Raw genomic sequence first — 16,776 nt, forward strand, 5'->3', positions numbered from 1 at the left:
ATGGCGGCAAATTATATGGAATCAAAACAACTGGCCAAGTGCTGTATGTTGAGCTCATCGTTCGGAATGGATTAAACCCATCAGTAGCTAAACCAAGCCTAACACTCCGAACATCAGAAGCAAATTCGAGATGCCTATCATCAAATGCTTTCCATGCGGGACTATCCGCTGGGTGTCGTAACATTCCATCCTTTGTACAGCCTTCGTCATGCCATCTCATCGAGGAAGCCGTCTTCAGTGATGCAAACATCCTTTTCAATCTTGGTATAAGAGAAAAATACCTCAAAATTTTAGCCGGTTTTTTCTTAATCGGTGAAGCATCCACTTCAGTCACCGAATCATTCTCATCTTCTTTATGTTTTTTCCATCATGAAGTTCCACATATTCGGCACGACTCTTGGTTGATATTTTCACCGCGATATAAAATGCAGTCATTCGGACAACTGTGTATCTTCTCATATCCAAAGTCCAACTCTTTTATCAGTTTTTTGGCTTCATATGAAGATGTTGGCAAAGTAACACCTTCCGGAAATGCATCCTTTATTAATTGAAGAAGCATAGTAAAAGACTTGCTGGACCACCCATTCAAATATTTCAAATGTAATAAATGCAGAAGAAAAGAAATCTTCGTAAAATTCTTACAACCCGAATACAATTCTTGATCACAATCATTCACCAAGTTATCATAACGAGCTGTGTCATCAGAATGTATAGATTCATCAACATGCATGGACTAATCATTAACTGTACGCTCATCTTCTCCTACAGTTCTAATTTTATATCCAAGAGCATCTCTAAGTAAGCCCCTTATATTATCTTCTTCTACAGAATTTTGTTCCGTGTCACTGGTTCCAAAATTGAAGGTGTGTTCTAGATAGGAAGGTTGGCTACATGAAGGTATGAACTCTCCATGAAGAACCCATTCAGTATAACCCTTTAGAAAACCATTCCACACCAAATATTCTTCAACAATTTTTAGATCAAGAGCAGAATCGTTTACACATTTTTGACATGGACAATAAATCTTTCCGTTCATATTAGATTTCTCAAAAGCAAACTTAATGAAATTCTGAACTCCATCCAAATATTCGGCACTAGATCTCAACTTATTTATCCAACTTTTGTCCATTCTATTAGAATATAATATTTAAACTGCAGTTTATAAAAAAAATATAAACAAAATTAGGACTCATATGAAATTAGGACTCATATGATATCTCAAAGTGCAAGAACTGGTTTAATTATCATGTTAACTCATATGAAATTATGCATTACGTAAACAATTTATATGTAATAAGGATTGTATCCGATTTTACGCCACTTAATCCAATCACCAACAAGCAAAACAGCCTGAAGTTTGAATCTTGAAGGCTGCACTAAACAGTTATGATCTTCAAAGTGCAGCAGTGATTAAAGGAAAAAGGATTTTGCTTTACAGAGTTACTTACAGGCTGCCTCACGTTCCCTGATCGACTGCCCAAGCACGAGGAGCTCAGAGCCTACATGAAAGCATGGGATGGGTGAGTGCCTCTGAGACAGCATAATCTCCCAAAGCACATGACAATACTAGACACCAATAACTAAAAGATGCTACATAAAACAACACTGTTGGTCTGCACCAGAGAGAGAGAGAGAGAGTAGGGGGTGAAGGACTAGAATTCAGCTCTATAACCTTCGGCAATTTTGATGGAGAAAGGCTTTTAATAATGATAACGTTTTGCTTTGTTTGATTTATAGTCTGATTGTTAGTCGAGGATAGTTTTTACTCGTGTTGCCAGGTCTAGCATTCAGCTAGAGATTGAGTGTCTTACTAACAGCTGTTAGTTGTGACCAAAATTTCCAATGTTTTGTCAATACCACTTCTCATTTGGAATTGTGCTAGGTATCATCTCTTCTTCCTGTGCATTGATACTCTTTTTTGATGCAAGAAATGTCAAAAACTTGAATTAGTTACCAGACATTATGAAGGCTGCAAGTTTTCATCAATGCGGACAGGACACACCAACTACAAGCTAAACGTGTGTTGATTATTAGATATCTGCAGAAGAGTTGTTCTTTTTTTCTTTGTTTTTATTCTCAACATTTCTGAATATAGAACTGGCTAGAGCCATGTCTTCTTATGTTTTCTTATATAAGTAGGTGTGGGCAGTGACAAACCATGTGAAGTAAAATATGATGCTATGCATAGAGGATATGACCAATTAAGTTGGGTCAATAGTTGATGTTATGTAACTTAATGAACTTTTGTAAAATGCTAATTTAATATAATGGTAATTCCTTAAAGATGTGCATCTGAACTATTACGGAGATCTGTTTTAAGTTTACAGGTCTTTTCTCTAGATAGTAAGTTCAATAATAAAACCAACAGATCTTATTTTTGGCTCATGCCAAATTCAAGTTGCATGCTTGTTTGATGCTGTTGGATGCATATAGAAAGTTTCACAGGATCACAAAGTTGTGCTGGTTTTCCTGGTGCCCATTTTGCAAGGCTAGGCTTGCATTAGGCCACTCCTAAACCAAATAGTTCAAACTATTTGGTGAAGTTGGCCAGGCTTTCATGACTGAAGTTTGTCCATCTTAGGACAGTGAGGGTAGGAAAAGAGAGGTAAGGTTTTCTTTTTTCAATTAATGATATCATATTTTATGCACAATATGTATGCATTCATGTAGGCATATATGTGATTTAGATCTCTTCCCAAGCTCGGGTAAGGCCAAGGGTGGCCAGTACCTGGCTCCATCTATTTAAGACCTTAGAGTTTAGGTGCAGCTGGATCTGGCCTAAAACCTAAATTTGCTTTGCCAAATCCGAACCCACATAAGTGCCCGGTTAGGGCCCATAACCAGCCATACTTGCAGGTAGGCATCTCCTTCCAAGAAATCTTTTTGTGTGAGGAAAAAAGATCACCAACTTCAAGCCTTGACATTCTTGCGTTTCACATGCTAATTCTAGAAGTTCAGATGCCGGTGGCACTAGAGCGTATTTTGCTTTGTGATTATTATGGGCGTACTCACGGCTGATGTAGTGAGATGCCGGTACACACCAAAAAAAAAAAAAGAAATAGAAAGAAGCTTGATTGGGAAGTATGTGAGGCAACTTATTGTGTTCCATGTTGTCTTTGGTTGCGATTGTCTTTGGTTGGTAGGGTCCGTGGATTGTTTTGTGGAAGATGGAAGGAACATCTACGACGTCAGACACTTCAAATAGATATTTATTGTGATAACAAGATTCCATTACTTCATCACTAGGGAACCTTTGAACATCACAATTTCCTTCTCCACTTGCTAGGACTTTTCTTTTTTGATAAATCGCCTGCAAGGAAATTCTACACAAATTAAAATCAAGAGTCGACGGACTTTTCTTTTTTGATAAATCGCCTGCAAGGAAATTCTACACAAATCAAAATCAAGAGTCGACAGACTCATACCATGCACTCTATAGCAGCCTAATTTCCTCCTCATTTCCTCTTTCACTGTCGCCCTGTTCTTATATTAGTGCCGAGCTGAGCTGATTCTCTCAACACCAGCACTGGTAGTTCCCTTCGCCCTTTGTTGCCCCACCGACAGACGTCTTGAGATATACACAACCATACATGTCCAGATCCCCTGCTTCTCTTCGCTTCCTCCTTTGCTACTCTTCTCTCTTTTTTGATGGAGCAGTCGCCATTCACCTTGGTGTCATCGTGAATACCAACTCTCCAGTCGGAAGAGAGCAAAAGATCGCCATTGAGACCGCAGCGCACCACTTCAACTCCTCCACTACAGCACTATTCCTCGATGTCTGCGAGTCCAACAGCACTGATCCCGTCCAAGGAAACGCTAACGGTAATATTTCCTCAACCAATAATCCCTCACTTAGGTAATAAAAAGTTAGGTTAACACTTAACAACTATGTTTTATGTTTGCTTATAACAACTTTATGCCTATGGGTGCAGCTAGAAGTCTCATCGGAAGGGGGGCAGAAGCAGTAATTGCCACGGGGACATGGCCAGAGGTGGTGACAGTGGCCGACATCGGCTACAAAGCAGGGATTCCGGTGCTCTCTCTGGCCACAACATCGCCGTCAACCTTACCTCCAAGGCCTTTCCCGGTGCGAATGTCGTACCCTGCCTCCGTTCAGCTCCGCTGCCTCGCCGAGGTCGTGAAATCGTACAACTGGCGGAGATTCATCGTCATCTATGAAGAAGATGACTATGGTAGCATTGGTGCAATGGCCTCACAACTTTCCCATGCCCTCGGCGTTGGATCGGAGGTCATCGACTCCATCGCCTTCCCACCCGTCGACACATTCTCCGATCCAACGGCTTCAGTTCGGGAAGAGCTGAAGAGGATACGCCGTCATCTCTCTAAGGTGTACATCATCCTCCGGTCCTCACCATCGCTGGCTGTCCATCTGTTCGAGGAAGCGAAGGAGTTGGGAATGATGGCGAAAGGCCATGTATGGATTGCCAACGACGATATCACCACCCTCCTCGACTCGACCTTGGCCCCCTCCTTCATCTCTTCTTACATGCAAGGGGTGGTAGGAATCAAGACCTACTTTAATGAGACAAGCGATCGCTACCAGGACTTCTCCGCCGAATTCCGGCGAAGATTCAAAGCGGAGTATGGGAGCAAGGGGGAGACTTACTTTGAGCCTGGAAAGTTTGCAGTTCGAGCATACGATGCAGTGCATGCGATCGCTCATGCTGCCGTCGAGACGGAGTCAAGGAGGAGCAGCACTTTGTTAGAAGGTATCATATCAAGCAAGTTTATGGGTCTCAGTGGGCTCATAAGCTTCAGAAGTGATGGAGCTCTAACTGAGGGTAAGGGCTACTCGGCGTTTCGGGTCGTTAACGTGGTGGGGAAGAGCTACAGGGAGCTGGGATTCTGGTTGGAGGGGTTCGGTCTCTACATAGAGGAGGGTGAGATGGTCCGCCGTGGGCCGCCGGTGGATATCTTCAGCCTGGTGTACTGGCCGGGAGGACCCGAGAGGGTCCCCAGTGGGTGGGGAAAGCTCAAGATCGGGGTACCGGCGAGGCCGGTGTTCGATCAGTTTGTGAAGGTGGAGTACGACGAGGGGAAGAAGGTGATCAAGGAAGTGACCGGGTTTTGCATCGACATCTTTAATGAGACTTTGAAGCGCTTGAAGAATGACCTCGAGTATGAGTTCTTCTCCTTCGATGGCACCTACGACAACCTCGTCAACCAAATCCCATTGAAGGTATCGAATGGTCTAACCTCTATTGTTGATGCCGTTTTATTTCTTCTAATTGGATACTTCTGATGCCTTCCTCCCTCTTTGAGACACTCACAACCCCTTCTCCAACTAGTGTAGGAACCCAACATCACCTAAAGGCCCAAGCCTAGTACCGCCAAGAAAGCAAGATGCTATATATATATATATATACTCTTCCTTTTGATGGGAAGAAATATATATGTATATAGTATGCACGTATGTATGTGCGCGCGCGCTCACAACAATATATTAAATCACACCTAGAAAATACTTCATTCAAATATAACTAAAATAGAGACATCAAGCATAGAGACAAACAAGGAGCTTTATTCTTGACTTCTTTTTTTTGTTGTTAATGGTTGTTTCTAGAAATGATGTTAGCTTATTAATTAACATTTCTTTCTGACCAAGATGACCGAAAGCCAAATCCAGCACGTAAGACACACACTACAAGGTTCTAATCTGATTCGACTTTATTCAATAATTTACTTGGTCAAAATTTTCATTGTATATTGGTCCGACCCATTTACAGTCCTCATAAAATATAAACTTGTGATAAGATGGTGTTACATGTGTGCTGCCAGAAGTATGATGCCGTGGTGGGTGATATTACCATTCTAGCCCACCGCTCAATGAATGTTACATTCACAGAGCCATTCCTCACATCTGGCCTTGCTATGCTCGTCCCTGTGAGACCCAACCGCACGCCATGGATGCTCACGAAGCCATTTACAATGCAAGTGTGGCTTTTGATCATTGCCACCTTGATCTACACAGGGATCATCGTGTGGTATCTGGAACACAATGTAAACCCCGAGTTTTATGGGCCCTGGTGGACACAACTTGGAGCCACATTTTGGCTAATTTTGTCCACCATCTTCTTCGCACAAGGTGAATTCCGCATACCAGCCAAGATTCATTAATATACTGGCTTATTTATCCCTTTTGTTTTTCGACAATCACTTACTAATTAATATTATCTTTACATCTTTTCCATAGGGCGGCTGTATAGTTACTACACTAAAATAGTGGTGGGGGTATGGCTCATTGCGGTCTTGATCTTGACCTCCAGCTTCACAGCCAATCTCAGCTCTATTTTAACTGCCGAGAAGCTTGAACCGATGGTGGCAGATAGTAAGGTTGGATGCGACGGGGCCTCATTTGCTGTGAAGTACTTACATGACGTGTTGGGCTACAAGGAGAATAAGATTGAGAAGATCAGCAAAGGAGAAGACTACATCGAGGCCTTTGAGAGTAGGAAGATTACGGCAGCCTTTCTTGAGGTTCCCAATTTACGGGTGTTTCTTTCAAGACATGGTAATTACACTGTTCATGGAGAAACACACAGGCTTGGAGGCTTTGGCTTTGTAAGTATCTCCAGTCCTTAATTATCTATCTATTTATTTTTTTTGGCAATAACAATCAGAGCACTTCCAACGTCGTCGAAGAAATGAGAGTTACATAGGTTAATGATGTAGCTGCAGGCCATTAGGGCTTTTACGTTATAATACAGAAGAATTTGGAAAACCAAAATAAAATATCTACTTTCCACTCACTTCCTACATCACTCTTCCTCTGCAGGCATTTTCAAAAGGTTCTCCTATAGCAGAAGATTTCTCTCAAGCCATATTGGCACTAACCGAGGACGGGACACTGAAGAAGTTGGAGAACAAGTGGTTCTCAGTCTCCCTGTCCAATTGTCCGACCCCAGACAAGGATAGAAAAAGGGACAGCCTAAGCTTGGCAAGCTTTTGGGCGCTCTTCCTCCTCACCGGCGGCACTTCGACCGTCGTCTTTCTTATCTTCGAGGCTCGCTCGATCATCCACCGAGCAGGTGTATCCTTGAGGGAAAGGTTCAATATGATCTGGAAAAGAGGAGGGCCCGGACTTGAAAGAGCAGCACCCGATTCTTCAGATCAGGAAAAGGATGCTACGAGCGCAGATCAACAGACCATCCAATTACCCGACAGTGCTCCATAGTCGTGCACGCGATGACATTGAGCTAAGCCACTTGCAAAACCAAAGAGGCCTGTAGACGATTATGCATCATAGCCTGAGTTATGGGCATGTTTTTTTTTTTTTTTGAATGGAAAGTTGGGGACGTTCGATGGTCCATACGATAGCAGCATTGGGTAGAGTGAACTTCGGCTAGGCCCGTGATGGCTAGAACCGAGCCATGGGAAGGGTCGTATTTTAAAATGATATATAGTGTGTGTCTGTCTGTATATAAATATAAATATATATATATATATATATATATATATATATATAGAGAGAGAGAGAGAGAGAGAGAGAGAGAGAGAGAGAGAGAGAGAGATAATATATAAGAAACTGTGTTCTATTTTACACTAGGTAAACTCTGTAGTTACTTTACACAACATTCGATGGATGGTGTATACAATGTAGTGAGTCTTAAGAAATATGGCCAAAAGTAAGGCTGCAAATAGGTTCGGTTGACCTGTGACCTAATCTGACCCGGCTCGCTTAGACCTGAACCAACCTGTGTTAAAGGACCAGTGGAGCTAGATCGGGTTTTATTTTTAAGCTAGGGAACGAGGCATTAATAATCGCCCCCTTCCCATTCCATTCAGCAACTCCTCAGAAAGGAGTGCACATGCGGAACATTAAGAAGCTCCCACAGCGGATTCTGCTCAGGGTGATGTGGCGGCTCAAGCCACCTAAGCCCGGCTCCGGAAGCCCGACTTAAAGCCCTCAGCTATAAAATATCCCAAGTGCCCCCTACTCGGCGTGCACATCTTCACAAGCGCTGGGCCACACCGCATGACGACCAACAATCCGACTACTTCCTTCACCCGAGCCAAAGAGCGATCCAATCTCGGAAGTCGGAGAACAAATGATGGGGGGGTAAAATAGATCATTCTGCTCACAACAAAAGGAGCCATCCAATTTTGGCCCAATAGACACCAACGACGGAACTTCGATCCGGCCCAAGACCCCTTCGAAAGCTCCTCCGACCTTGGATATTCGCTGACTCATCTGACGAAGTTCGGGGCATCTCCGTATTCGCCAACTCGTCCGACCAAGTTTGGACCGTCTCATGTATTCGTCGACTCGTCCGACCAAGTTCGGGGCATCTCCTATATTTGCCGACTCGCTCGACCAAGTTCGAGACGTCTCTTGTATTCGCCGACTCGCCCGACCAAGTTTGGAGCGTCTCTTGTATTCGCCGACTCGCCCGACCAAGTTCGGGGTGTTTCCTGTATTCGCTGACTCGCCCTGACCGAGCTCGAGGCACCCTCTCCAATGATACGCCCCGACCCTTGATCTCGGGGCGCTCCGCCGAGCACACCTCGAAACCCGGGATACTAGGCTAACCTCAGCACCCGTCAGGTTGTCCTCACCAAATGCATGCATGATGCAACCTTTCAACGAGCTTGGCCCCTGCCAACGACCGCACCCACATGCGTGCCTATGCCCTCCTACGTGGCTGTACATAGCAATGCCACAACGCCATGCTTTGCTTGCTGAGCCACGACAGCCAAGGACGGCACCGTGCTACTTCAGCCATGCCCTGCTACGACTGTCAACACCTTACCGTTCCCAAGAACGGACGGCACCGCACGCCACCAGCAAGCTATAGCTACGTGCCATCCGACTGAGAACCATCCCCTCTCATGATGAGGACGAGCAATACCTCCGCTACCTGGGCCTCTCCACAAGGACTATAAATAGCCCCATCAGGTAACACCTATGAAACTTTTGGCTGGACCAACTGAGTACCACTCTAACTTGATTGTCGAAGGCGCTCACCGAAAACACCGGTGAGGTTTTGTACAGGTACACCGTCGACCGTGGGAGGTGGCTCTCATCCTCTTCCTCCATACTCCAGCAACTCCTCCTACTCCTCCGGCGTGGTCACCCTCGGGCCAGATTTGAACCACAACATGGTCTTTAATTTATTGAATATCCTCTGCACGATCTATTTTGCAAATTATTCGTGTATTCAATATTCCTCTTATTCTTCAACCGCATCAAGCATTCATAGACTGAAATTTCAGACAACAAAATTAGTAAGTAACATGGTTTTAATATGTTATGGAACTAATTATGAGGTATCAGGTATTCCATCTTAAGCCCTTTTGTTGTGGACCTTTCAGTGTGTCCATGATTCATCTAAGCAGAATTATTATGTTTTGTGCGCACTATCTTAATCAATTCCCATGATAACTAACAAACGACAAGCCTAATTTCATATTTCTAGGGTTACACACTTCCACATATACTATTTTCCCAATCACTGTAATGCCAGTGCACAAAATTTAAATATATGGTTTTATCATCACAAATTCCTCATACAGAATTTTTATGATTCATATGTTCTTAAATCTTTTCTTTGTTGAAAGTTTTCTTATGTAACTGAAGTTGATAACCATAAAATCTATATCAAAAGAATACCAAATCTAATGACATTGAAAATTTAACATCCAAAAATCAGAAATCCAATGCAGAGATCTAGTGCAGCTGTCAGAATATGATGCTCTTTCCAGAAGATCAGAAAAAGCTGGAAGTAATTTGAGATCGAATATCCCCCACAGATAATTTCAATTCATTGATAGAGTGGGCCAAGAATTACTCTGCCGGCTGGCACTTGCACTCAATCCCAACTTTTCTGACCAAGATGACTGAAAGCCAAATACAAGGTTCTAATCTGATTCGACTTTATTCAATAATTTACTTGGTCAAAATTTTCATTGTACATTGGTGCGACCCATTTACAGTCCTCATAGAATATAAACTAGTGATATAAGATGGAGTTGCATGTGTGCTAACAGAAGTATGATGCCGTGGTGGCAGAGCCATTCCTCACATCTGGCCTTGCTATGCTCGTCCCTGTGAGACCCAATCGCACGCCATGGATGGTCACGAAGCCATTTACAATGCAAGCGTGGCTTTTGATCATTGCCACCTTGATCTACACAGGGATCATCGTGCGGTATCTGGAACACAATGTAAACCCCGAGTTTGATGGGCACTGGTGGACACAACTTGGAGCCACATTTTGGCTAATTTTGTGCACCATCTTCTTCGCACAAGGTGAATTCTGCATACCAGCCAAGATTCATCAATATACTGGCTTATTTATCCCTTTTGTTTTCGACAATCACTTACTAATTAATATTATCTTTACATCTTTTCTATAGGGCGGCTGTATAGTTACCACACTAAAATAGTGGTGGGGGTCTGGCTCATTGCGGTCTTGATCTTGGCCCCCAGCTTCACAGCTAACTGCCGAGAAGCTTGAACCGGTGGTGGCAGATAGTAAGGTTGAATACGACGGGGACGCATTTGTTCTGAAGTACTTAGAACACGTGTTGGGCTACAAGAAGGATAAGATTGAGAGAATTAGAAAAGCAGAAAACTACGTACGTCGATGCCTTCGAGAGTGGGAAGATTACAGCAGCCTTCCTTGAGGTTCCCTATTTACGGGTGTTTCTTTCAAAACATGATGATTACACTGTTCATGGAGAAACACACACACTTGGAGGCCTTGGCTTTGTAAGTATCTCCAGTCCTTAATTATCTTTCTTTTTTTTCTTTTTTTTTTGCAATAAGAATCAGAGCACTTCCAACGTAGTCGAAGAAATAAGAGTTACATAGGTTAATGATGTAGCTGCAGCCTAGGCCATTAGGGAGCTTCTAGGTTATAATACAGAAGAAATTGGAAAACCAAAATAAAATATCTACTTTCCACTCACTTCCTACATCACTCTTCCTCTGCAGGCATTTTCAAAAGGTTCTCCTATAGCAGAAGATTTCTCTCAAGCCATATTGGCACTAACCGAGGACGGGACACTGAAGAAGTTGGAGAACAGGCGGTTCTCACTCTCCGTCCAATTGTCCGACCCCAGACAAGGATAGAAAAAGGGACAGCCTAAGCTTGGAAAGCTTTTGGGCGCTCTTCCTTACTGGCGGCACTTCGACCGTCGTGTTTCTTATCTTCAAGGCTCGCTCGATCATCCACCGAGCAGGTGTATCCTTGAGGGAAAGGTTCAATATGATCTGGAGGTCTAGGAATTCCTGGAAAAGAGGAGGGCTAAGACTTGAAAGAGCAGCACCCGTTTCTTCAGATCAAGAAGGGAATGCTACGAGCACAAATCAAAAGACCATCCAATTACTCGACAGTGCCCCATAGTCGTGCATGCGATGACATTGAGCTAAGCCACTTGCAAAACCAAAGAGGCCTGTAGACGATTATGCATCAAAGCCTGAGTTATGGACATGTTCTTTTTTTTGGATGGAAAGTTGGGGACATGTTCGATGGTGCATATGATAGCAGCATTGGGTAGAGTGAACTCAGGCTAGGCCCGTGATGGCAAGAACCGAGCCATGGGAAGGGTCGTATTTTAAAATGATATAAAGTGTACGTGTATCTATATATATATATATATATATATATATATATAGAGAGAGAGAGAGAGAGAGAGAGAGAGAGAGAGAGAAGGTAATATATAGAAAACTGTGTTCTATTTTATACCAGACATTTACATGTATATAGCATAATTTTAGTTATATAGGTCAATTCTGTAGTTACTTTACACAACATTAGATAGATGGTGTATACGGTGTCGTGAGTCTTAAGAAATATGGCCGGAAGTAAGGCTACAAATGAGTCTGGTTGATCTGTGATCCAATCCAACCCGACTCGCTTAGACCCGAACCAACCTGTGTTAAAGAATCTGTGGAGCAATATCGGATTTTAAGATCGGACTGATTTCATTTTTCAGGTCGGATTTGGGTTTACTAAATTTTGACCCGACTTGATCCGTTTGATTTTTGGAATAATTTTGGGTTTCCAACTCTACGACCCGACCCAACCTAACCCGAATCAAGAAAACTGTTAGGGCTGCAGGAATACTCGAGGGTCTTTAAGTTATTAAGAGTCTTTTATTGGATATCCTTTGCACGATCTATTTTGCAAATTGTTCATGTATTCAATAATAATTCCTCTTATTCTTCAATCACATCAAGCATTCGCGGACTGAAATTTCAGATGACAAAATTAATAAGTAGCGTGGTTGTGGTTTTAATATGTTATGGAACTAATTCTGAGGTATCAAGTATTATATAATCAAGTTCTATCGGCTATGAGATTAAAGTGCTCATAAATTATTAGTACTTTGATGTATGTTATGGATTGCACTAGATCATATATTACTCATGCAGCAAGAAAGCTTAATAGATATGCTAGTTCTCCTAATGCACAACAACAGAGAACACTTGATAGAGTATTGAGATATTTGAAGGGTTCTCTTTCATATGGTATTTACTATATTGGTCATGTTGCTATATTAAAAGGATATAGTGATGTAAATTGGATTGCTGATCGGAAATATACTTAAATTTGGTGGAGCCTCTATCATTTGGAAATTAGTTAAGCAAGCTTACATCTCAAGATTTTCAATGGAAGCTAAAATAATAGCACTTCATAGTCCTAGGAGTCATATAGAATAGCTTAAAAGTCTGTTAACAAATATTCTGCTTATAGAAAAGCTAAATTCTGCAATATCCAAATATTATAATAATCATGCATTTATATTCAATGCTAGGTGGAAGCACTTTTGATGAACCTTTGATGCACTTACACCTGAGATTATAGATATTAAGATATCTACAAATACATGGAATAATAGCATTGGCATATAAAGTATGCTAGGTGTATAGTACATCTACTAACTAGAGAACTTTCAAAAGGACAAGTTATAAAATTAATGAGGGGAATGGGACTAAAGCTTATTAATTGAACAACAACAATCCAATCTTGATGATTGGAGATCCTAAGAAGAACTGAATGTATACTAACAAGTTGTTTTAGGATGATATGAGAAACATTATATAATTTCGAGAAAATTGCTCCATAGTCCCATTCTAGTTGTTTTTTTTTTGTGGGTGTAAAAGTGCCTTTTGATGCAAAGGTAAAGGAAGGGTAATTATCCTTAATACGTCCATAGCTAATTGTACTGGTTTTTATCCATTGCAAGTGCCCTTTAAGAACTCTATATAAGCATTGTTATGGAGCTTCAACTTATGAGATTGGGCTATCTCTTGAGCACATATTTAATTAAGATACTAACGCAACACCGAAACATGCTAACTCGAACTGAATCAACAATTGCATAGTATATGAAATTTATATCAAAGGATCTAGTTTAATACTTTGTTCGCTATGGATTCTGCAAATGGAACATGGCAATACTAAATAAAGGTTCAAACCTATAAGATACTTTTACTTATTGAATAGTATACGTAATCTGGATGCATTTATATGTGTTATATGATTTTCAAAATTTTAACTTACGTAAGAGATTATTGGATTATTAATCACAATAATTCAAAATTTTGATGTTTAAAATAGTCCCATATTGGATATAAAACTAAACAAAACCCACTTAAATCCTTATCTTAGATGCCCAAATAACTTGATCCTTTGAGTGGATAAAATTTACTTTTTGTCATTTTCTTTATTTCTCATGTCTCTTAAAATTGTATGGGTATGTCCCTAATTCTTTCGCATGTGGTATCATAAAGAGAAGCATGAAGAAATGCACCTCCATACATTTGATCTAATAATGATTTCAAGAGAGACAACCCATGCATGATGATTCGATGAACCATGTGGTGAAGAATGCATCTAATGAAGGGATACCAAAATATTCATTTATACTCACCCTTTCATATCCATAAATAGGGAAGGGAATTGTTGTTCCCATCCATTTCTGAATAAAATAAGTGAGTATAAAGAAGAGAATTGAGACAATAAATTGAGTACTAAGTGAGTGAACTCAAATGCATCCTTTGAGCATTTGAGAAGAGACGATCGAATCCATACAAAAACAGATTGAGAGAGAATTTGTATCAATCAATTTGCTTATTTTCATAATACCTAGATTTGGTTGGTTTAGGTTCGACTTTGATTTTTCTTTATTAAAGTGCACTTGACGAAGAACTTATAGTGATTTTGTCTTGGAAGTAGATTGTCACCAACTGTTTGCACCTGAGTAGGATAAATTCTACTATAAAAGGAATGACATCCATAGCGTACCTCAAACTTGTAAAATCTATAAATAATTTTATTTGTTTTGTGTATGCAGAAAAATATTAATGAAATAATTAAGAAAAATAATATTAAATTAAAAGAGTTCCAACATTTATTGAGAAAATAAAAAAATACAGGAAAGAAAACCCATCTCCATAGTGAGGAGGGGGATTAGCTCAACCCATTGTTACATGCTTGAATGGAAGATGAAAGGCTTCTCATAACCTTCTCACAAGAACCAAAATTCTCGTGGCTGCAAACTAGCATCCGATCCTTGGCAAACATATATAGAAAACTCTTAGCATGGACTCCTGTGTTGCTTTCTTTTTGAGGAAGAACTGATTACTTTCCCTCCTATAAACACCAACATGTAGCTGGGACGACTTGATCCCACCCACTTCTGAGCTCATTAGGGATGCATCTTCTTCTCCAATCAGAGGGAAATGATTCCTTCTTCAAAATAACCTGTTACATCTTTTAGAGAAGAAAAGCTATGTAGTTCTTTGGTTGTGCTACATTCTTCTAGTTTTTTTTTTTTTTTCTTTGGTAAAAATAGTAATTCATATAGCTCTAACGTGAGCACATCCTGCCAAGTCAAAAGAAAATAGAGAGTACAATGGGGGCGGAAGCTCTGCTGTGGATGTCCACCGAAATGTCGTGCAACATAGAAGGCGATCCAGTCTGCAGCCCTATTCGCCTCTCGAAAAGCATGCACAACCTGATGCTCGCCCAGCTCAACAACCAGCCTGCGTGTGTCGCGTGTAAGTGGATGACCATCCCCATACCGGTCTGCACCCCATATCCACTCGATCACCGAATGAGTCTCCCTCGATGTACATCCGCTCGGCACCAAGCACCCGCCTCATGTATGATATCCCCTCCCAGGCTGCTCAAAGCTCTGCCCCAAACATTCTTCTACTTAGGTATAAGAAAAGTGTGTTAAAAGAAAATTAGTGGTTAATTCAAGACACCTATAATATACTTCACAAAAAAAAAAGAGAGACTGCTTTTCCCAAAATCAACAGTAACGTTAAAGACAGCTTGGATCCTTAATTTGGAGCTGTGCATGCATCGATTGTCGTCGAATCATTCGTCTTGGAGATCGTTTTGTTGAAATGCGAAACATTTGCATAGTTACCAAACATTTTAGGTAGAGAGATTAGACGAGAGCTCTCCGTTTTCTAGATGGACGGCGCGATGACGATCCAGGCATGGATATGCATAGGATCTTGTAAATGTCAAACGATACAGCTAGATAGATATTGTTTGTGAAGGATTGCAGGACGGTGATGCTACTGTCGGCGTTGGCATATCTTCGCCCCCGACATCATCGCCACGACTTTCTCCTTTTTTTGTAGGCGAGACCAGGTCAAAGTCTGAGGTCAATCACATATTTGCCGCGAAGTTCCCCGGTGGCATTTCTTTTCTTAATCGTATAAGCAGGCCCCAGGAGACATAAAAGAACTCCATTTGGCTTTCGACGAGATCAAAGTCCGTTTCATTCATATGTAAGAAGAAACTTTAACACGTAATCTTTCGCGCAAATGGATGGTACTTAGTCTTGCTTGCAGGATTAATTAATCAAAACTAACCCACAAAAAAAAAAAAATAATCTGGATGGATCTTTCATCGTGCCTGGCTCATTAGAGCCCCCAAATTTGTTAGATTTAAATATTGATAAAATCAAAAAATTAAGATTTTGTATAACAAAATAATCACGAATAAAATTTGAAAGAAATAATTTGTAAGTATCAATTAGAAAATAGAGAAATCTGGACAATGCTGGGCATCGCAATAAAAGTATTATTGCCACTCCCATGTAGGATAGATATCTCTAAAGCTTCCAAGATACAACTGATTCCCGTCTTAACTCTGCTCTTTGTTGCTATAGCATAAACAGATGGAAGGCTTAAACTGCCTAACTCCTTCAGTTCCTCAAAATCAATACTTTAAAATCACACAAAATTTGAAAAAAAGTAGTTATAGAAATCGTAAAAAAGTAGGTAACTGAAAAGAGAAAAGAGCAAAAAATTGAATTTTCTAAAATCTCTCCATTTCAATCACCAATCCATCCCTGTATTGCATTAATTCCTTTTTTTCATAATATTAGCTATTAAAATTTGGTTTAGTAAATAATAAGTGCTAATTTTGAAACTATTAACATTAGAAATAAAGTTGTCGCTTATTTATATTAGAAAACATCAATACTTAGACTGCTCAAGTTTTTTTATCACAAGTTGAAATATCCATCAATTAAAAATAAATTTATTAATTATTTTTTTAAAATTATGTGCTTGCAAGAATTAAAAAAAAAAATATTTTTCAACGCTTTTTAGAACATATACCGACGCTTATAGGCGTCGGTAATTTTAGTATCGATGCTTTTAAAAATGTCGCAAAATTATCAACAAAATGAAAGTGAAAATTTTAAGCATTTTATGCAACTTATATAGAGACTTATTTTGGGGTAAGTATCAGGATATTTTTTCCAAGAAGGTACCTGATC

At 40.6% G+C, this 16,776-nt stretch overlaps 1 pseudogene across 1 annotated transcript; it reads left to right on the forward strand.

Moving 5' to 3' along the window:
* Positions 1-3,383: 3,383 nt before the first annotated feature.
* LOC103717212 (glutamate receptor 2.7-like) lies at positions 3,384-7,195 on the forward strand (annotated as a pseudogene). Its single transcript, XR_016398964.1, has 4 exons — positions 3,384-3,822; positions 3,933-5,200; positions 5,800-6,582; positions 6,797-7,195. The product of XR_016398964.1 is annotated as a glutamate receptor 2.7-like (transcript).
* Positions 7,196-16,776: the final 9,581 nt, after the last annotated feature.

The sequence above is a fragment of the Phoenix dactylifera genome, chromosome 18, assembly GCF_051530095.1.
Source record: "Phoenix dactylifera cultivar Ajwa chromosome 18, Ajwa_hap1_PhDact_Kaust_v1.1, whole genome shotgun sequence".
Lineage (NCBI taxonomy): Eukaryota > Viridiplantae > Streptophyta > Magnoliopsida > Arecales > Arecaceae > Phoenix > Phoenix dactylifera.